The sequence below is a fragment of the Loxodonta africana genome, chromosome 19, assembly GCF_030014295.1.
Source record: "Loxodonta africana isolate mLoxAfr1 chromosome 19, mLoxAfr1.hap2, whole genome shotgun sequence".
NCBI classification, from domain to species: Eukaryota; Metazoa; Chordata; class Mammalia; order Proboscidea; family Elephantidae; genus Loxodonta; species Loxodonta africana.
The window spans coordinates 9191079-9197921 of NC_087360.1; positions in this window are offsets into that span (position 1 = coordinate 9191079).

The window sequence follows — 6843 nt, forward strand, 5'->3', positions numbered from 1 at the left end:
CCTTGGGCTCTGGCCTCAGTAAATAGGACAGGTCTTCCACAACAGCAGCTTCACTCTCTGGTGTGGAAGCTAGAGTGCGATGAATTCTTGCGGAAGGAAAATTGTCCAGCAGGTCAACAGGGGTCTTTAAAATAACAACAGTAATCCGACCATCCAGAAACTACTTTCTGCTCACACTCTGACCTTAAGAGGATTTCAATTCTACTCCATAACACACGGGGTTCACTATGAGCTGGAATAGACTTGACAGCAACTGCTTTGGTTTTTGGTTCAACTTCAATTTAAATACAAAGTAGAAGATAATTCCCATTCAAAGTGGGACCCAGGATCAAAGATAAGCCTATGTGCTTTCATTAATGAAGGGATACTGATTAAGGACCAATTCAGAATTTTTGTTATGGGTTATGGATTTTCGTAGCTATCATCTGGGATCACATGTGTGTCAGCGGACCATGGACAATGTAAATCCTGCCCATATGAGTCAACAATAAAATTGGTCTAAAAAATTTTTTTTTTAATTTCTTGAAATTTGCAAAACATGAGGTAAAACATGAAGGCACCAGGCAATGAGTGTGCATACATTTTATTCTAGTCTCCTTCTTCTAGCCTTTTTATTATTTTTCACGAAATTTTTCAAAACATGGTACAATGCATTCTTCCTTACTGCAAAAGCAGTACTTACAGTCCAAATAAATAAAAAAATAAATAAAGCCACGGGATTTTTTATCTCGGGAAAATCACTACTATGTCTTTTTCATTCTAACAAAAGCAGGAGTAACAGGCAGGAAGCAGACACAGCTGCCCCAGAATCCTGCACAACTGCTCACAGCTGTGCATTCCACCAGCTACACGCGGAAGCAGTGATTGGGCCCTAAGGTCGAATGCAGGGTAAAAATAACTTACGGGAATTACAATCTCTTAAAAACTACCACTGCAATGCATTACTCCTGATTGGAAAGGTATTATTGAAAAAGGAGCCAGTACCGGAAACAATAAAGGAAAAAATGGTCACTATGGCTGAATGAAGACTGGCAATAGCTTATTCTTGCGATAAGTATGTTATCACCAGAACACTGTAACTGGGAAACATAATGAGGAGGCTTATGTCACAGAAATTAAGGCAAACCCATCAACAATTTAGAAAATTCACACATCCTGGAGGTACCACCTAAGATAATGGTCAGTCTACACCTAAATGAGGCTCCCACTCAGGATTGGCTCCCACCTTGAGGCCAAGTGAGTTAAAATCAGGCTACCCTCTTGCCAAAGAGCTTGAGAGGCACAGGGAGTGGGATGCCATATGTCCCATGGGTCTTGAAAGGGTTAAAGCCAAGCTGACAAGCACCTGAATCCCAAAGTCTCTAGGTTTCAGTGACGATATACTTTAATCTTTGGTATTGTTTTTTATGAATGAAAACAATCATTCACAGAAGAATATGTGCAGTATAATTTTCTTCATACAAAGTTCAAACACCGGCAAAATTTAACATGCTGTTTAGGCACAGGGACACACACACACAGAAAAGCAACAAAATGATTAACCTCAAACTGCAGATAGTGGTTAATTCTGAGAGGAGGGAGACTAGTGCCATCGGAGAGGTATAAACACATACAGGGCTAAGATATTGGTAATATTCCATTTCTCAAACCAGGTAGTGGGTACATGGGTATTTGTTTTATATATTCTTTTGTATTAAGATACGCTTCACAAAAAAGACATTAAAAATACAGTACTTTGAGAAGGGAGGGGTGGGGTTGGAAAAACAATAGATAAGTGGTAACTTTGGTGAAGGCTAAGACAGTACACAATACTGGGGAAGCCAGCACAACCTATACAAGGCAAGCCTATGGTAGTTCCATAGGCACATGGACCTGAGGGACCGAATTGCTGGGCTGAGTGCTGTGGGAACCATGGTCTCAGGAAACCTCTAGCTCAAACGGCATACAGAGTTTATAAAGAATATGTTCTACATTCTACTTTGGTGAGTAGTGTCTGCGGTCTTAAAAGCCTGTGAGCGGCCATCTAGGATACTCCACTGGTCTCACTCCTTCGGGAGCAAGGAAGAATGAAAAAAACTGAAGACGTAAGGGAAAGATTAGTCCAAAGGACTAATGGACAACATCTACCACGGCCTCCACAGACTGAGTCCAATACAATTAGATGGTGCCCGGCTACCACTTACTGCTCTGACAGGTATCACAACAGAGGGGCCCGGACAGAGCTGGTGAAAAATGTAGAACAAAATTCCAACTCGAAAAGAAAGACCAGACTTGCTGGCCTGACAGAGTCTGGAGAAACCTTGAGAGTATGGCCCCCGGCCGGACACCCTTTCAGCTCATCAATGAGGCCACTCCTGAGGTTCACCCTTCAGCCGTAAATGGAACAGTCCCATGGAACAAGACTAAAGCGGGGCACCAGCCCTGGGGCAGGGACTGAAAGGTAGGAGGGAACAGGGCAGCTGGTAATAGGGAACCCAGGATTGAGAAAGAAGAGTGTTGACTTATCATGGGGTTGTTAACCAATGTCATACAACAATGTGTGTACTGTTTGATGAGAAACTAGTTTGTTCTGTAAACCTTCATCTAAGTTCAATTAAAAAAATACAGTACATAAATAATATGTATTAAAACATATCTAATTAAATCACAAACACACACACACACACAAGAATACAGAAACAGCAGCACCTGCTATTGTGAACCCCCCACACTGAAAACCCTAACAGCAGCCCTGAAGGATGTTTTGCTAGGACCTGCAGAACGCTTTCCTGATCTATTGTGTCCCATAATGCAATGCAAAGAAACGAAAACCAGCCAGTTACTTTGAAAGGGGTCACTTTTCTACCTGGGGAGCAGGTGGATGTAATTTCTTTTTTATTTAGACCTTAGACAAGGCACACAAAGTCCGGAAGACTCTAACAGTATAACGTTGTACCACATCTTATGGAAGCTGATCTATATAAATACAGACCTGGAAGTAGAAGCCCATGTTTCCCTTAGAACAGGGGTTTCAATCCTTGGGGACTGAAGTGGGGTGGGGGGGGGCAAGCATCCCCCAGCCCCTGCTTCTAATAGAGCTATCTGATTTTATTTATTTTACATATAACGTCTTTGATATGATTTTCTTTGAAGGGTTCCATCTGTCAAAAAAGTTTGAACATTGCCTTAGAAGAATCCTAGCTTTTTGAGTTGGGAAGAGAATTGCTCTTCTCAAACCATTCATTCATATATTGAAAAACAGAGGTTTTAAAATGAAATGGTGTTGACCTGGGCAAGGTTATACATTTTGACCTTATAAAAACATGCCATTCATGGTGACCCAAATGTGCACCCAATAAGTACTTTGCATTGTAACAAATCTTAAGATTGCCTGCTTCTCACCTGTCTTGTACTTGGTCCGTTGTGATGAGAAGAAAATACTCCACAGGCTCCCGAACAATGGGAGGCACCTGGGGGAGACTTGAAACCAACCCAACCCAAGGTGAAGTTAGCAAACCCTGCCATCCAGGATCCTCGCATCTTACTGTTCACGCCTAACCACTGGGGCAGTATTTGAGTCTATGATCTGTTACAGTCAAACCCATAACCCATTGCCATCACATCAATTCCAACTCATATCAACCCTACAGAACGGAGTAGAACTGCCCCCTAGGGTTTCCAAGGCTGTATTCTTTATGGAAGCAGACTGCCACATCTTTCTCCAGCAGAGCAGCTGGTGGGCTCGAACCACTGACCTTCTGGTTAGCAGTAGAGTGCTTAACCACTGCACCACCAGGGCTCCTCAGTCAACTCTTAATCTGAAGGACTGGCATTACTGCATGTAAAAAGGAAGACTCTGTGTTTCTGGATGGGTAATCCAAAAACGGGAAGCTGCACTTTCACATTGGTAACAGACAGGCATAGATTCTGACTCCTCTGAAAGCTTGCAGAGCTGGCGACTGAGCAAATTCCAGCAGACGGCATAGAAACTTCTGCCACCCTCAGGAAGAACACGTTTATCCCATCCGCCACACGCACCTAACTGGCCAGGGTTTTGCTGGAAAGGTCAAGTACCCAGTTTGCCCAAGAACATAAAGGCTGGTTTACTGTTTTCTTGTTCACCAGTTCCAAACAACTGGTGTGTGGGCCAGTCCTATCTGGGAGGCAAGCTATCTGATAACTGTGCTAATTGGTAGCTAGAAGGAAAGAAGGAGCATGCATTTTTAAACGGCTTTTAAAATCTTCTAGAGTTGCACCCAACACACATCTTGGCTGAGTATTAAAGTCAGTATCAGTTCAAAGCAAATTATCACTGCGAGAGAACTGGTCTCTCGGGACTCAAGAGTGAATGTGGAATTGTACCTCAAAATGTTTAGTACAACTGAAATTCCCAATTTACTGCCCAAAAGTTTGATGCTGGGCAGTAATTTGCGCTGGTGGTATCTGCATTGTGATGCTAAATAAGACCCTTTTATCTGAGGTTGGGAGAAGAGCAAGTTGGTTTTTGGCCGGCCCTACCACCAAAATCAAGCCTTCCACCCTAATAGTAAGATGAAGACTTACCCCTTCCTCCTCAATTTCTGGACTTTACAGAGATTCAGCTGATGGCAATGATTTATTTTCACACAACCTCATGCTTTGTGCTTCAGGATCTGAGTATTCTCAGAAGCACTTCAGTCTAGTGCCACACCAACTAATTTTCACTACTTTGCATGCCTTATATTTTTGAATTTTTATAAGCTTTTGGTAGCTCAAGGAGTACAAAGCTCTTCCTAAACTTCTCTAGATAACACTCTATTTCCCTCTTTAATCGTTGCACACGTCTAGTTCTAATTTTTTTAATTACAAAATCAACAGCTTTCATAATTACCCAAAGTGCTTTAGTCCTGTAATCTATTTATATTCCAAACAATAAAATTCATACAAACGTGTATCTATGGCATAATTTTCACAAATTAAACGCTTACCTGTGTTTGAAAGTGTTCAGATATTTGCCATAAATCCAAATGCCAGGCCTTGTTCGAGCAACTGATGCTGTTGTGATCTAGTGGAACAGCAGCAGTCTCTGATCAGGCCCTAAGTCAAGGATGGTAAGAATTCTCCTCACACGTTCACTCTACTTCAGTCTTGCACTGAGGCTGAAGCTGGATGTACTGCCCCTTCACTTGTACTGTCACTTGGATTGACTTTGCTTGTACCTGGACCAAGTTTTCCTCGTGTAACTAAGTTCCTTCATGCCGGCATTGGTTTAAATCTTGAAAATGGTCTTTGGCACACCTCCGGATAGCTGATGTTTATCAAATGCTTACTATTGCCAGGTAAACGGTAAGCACTTTTTGTAGCTTCATCCTCACAATCCCATGAAGTAGGTATTCTATCAGCCCTATTTTGTCAAGGTGGACACCAAAGCCCGGGGCAGAGCATGTCCAGTTCTCGTCTGAATTTGCCAGATTCAAGCGAGCTGGTCCCGAAGACTGAATGAGCTTCATGTCTCTTTAAGAGATGGGAAAGCTGGCAGCACAGAGAACCTCGGACCTGTTTTAACCTACTTTTTTGAGTGAAAAATTTCATGTCTTCTACATACCCAAACATGAGCAAAACATTCCTTCTCTGTCCTCATGCAGATCCCAAACTGTCCTCTGTACTAAATTCAGGTAATATGTGGGAGTCTAAGACTCTTGCCTTAACCGTCACATGCTCAGTCTGCAAAACTGTCAAAAGAAAACCCTCTTCACGTAGCACTTCTGCAATTCCTTTGCCCTTCTTGGGGATCATGATGCCCATCTTGTCTTGGTTTACCAGCAGATCTTCTATCTTCTCTTCCCAAAGAACCAAGTTCCTTTTCAACCTCCAATCACAGTCCCACACTGGGAAACTTGATTTCTCTGCCTTTCCATCAGTCTAAGTCCTATATCTTCTTCATGGCTCAAAACCTAATAATTTGCTCCTAGTCCCCGCATCCCCTATTCCATTTATGTGTATGTTACTTGAGAAGTCTCTACTCTTAATTCACAGTGCCTCTGTGTCGTTCACAGCAGTCAGATGAGGGCAGGCCTAGTCAAATGGGCCAAAGAAGTAATTTCAATGGATGGGCTTCAACTATGTTATATAAATTACTTAGATACATTAAGGTGGCCGTCACTTGACTTTCTGTATGGTTTTATAATGGTGCTGTGATTGAGCTAATTCGTGTATAAGAAAACTAGAATTTAAACTATCACAATAATTATTGCAACAGCTTCATGTTTCCTAGTTATTGCTTTCGTATCCGCCATAAACATCTATAACGGTATTCTATACACAGTAAGTGCTCAGAAAGGTTTACTATCCATGGCTTGGTATCAGGGCATAAGGGGCAGAAGCCACTTAGAACTCAGCCAGCTGACATTCAAACACAATAGAACTGGAATTAAGGCAGTTAATAGTTAGCACTTACTGCATTCTATTATGCGTCATTATTCTTCTGAAGACATCAATTCTTCCATTCAAGCTTCACGGTAAGTAGCACTATTGTCCCTGTCTCACAGCTTGGACACTTTGGCTCAGAGTTCAAGTCACTCACTCAAATCACTAACCTAGAAGCAGAGCTAGGAGTTGAACTATGTGTGTGTTACCGATAAGTTATAAAGGTAGACGGGGCCTCAGCTGCACACTTAGGTAAGAACAAGGAAAAAAAGATGAGTGTAGACTGAGATATACAAGGCAAGGCCTCATGTTCTGTTTTCACATGCTAACTTCAAAATCCTGGGGTCTCTCCTAAGGATCGCCATCCTAAAACCAAAGATCAATTTTGCTCTCTACTTAACAGATGCAATATGCCTATATTCTCTTTGACACAACTTATCATGTCCAGGCATGGATTAA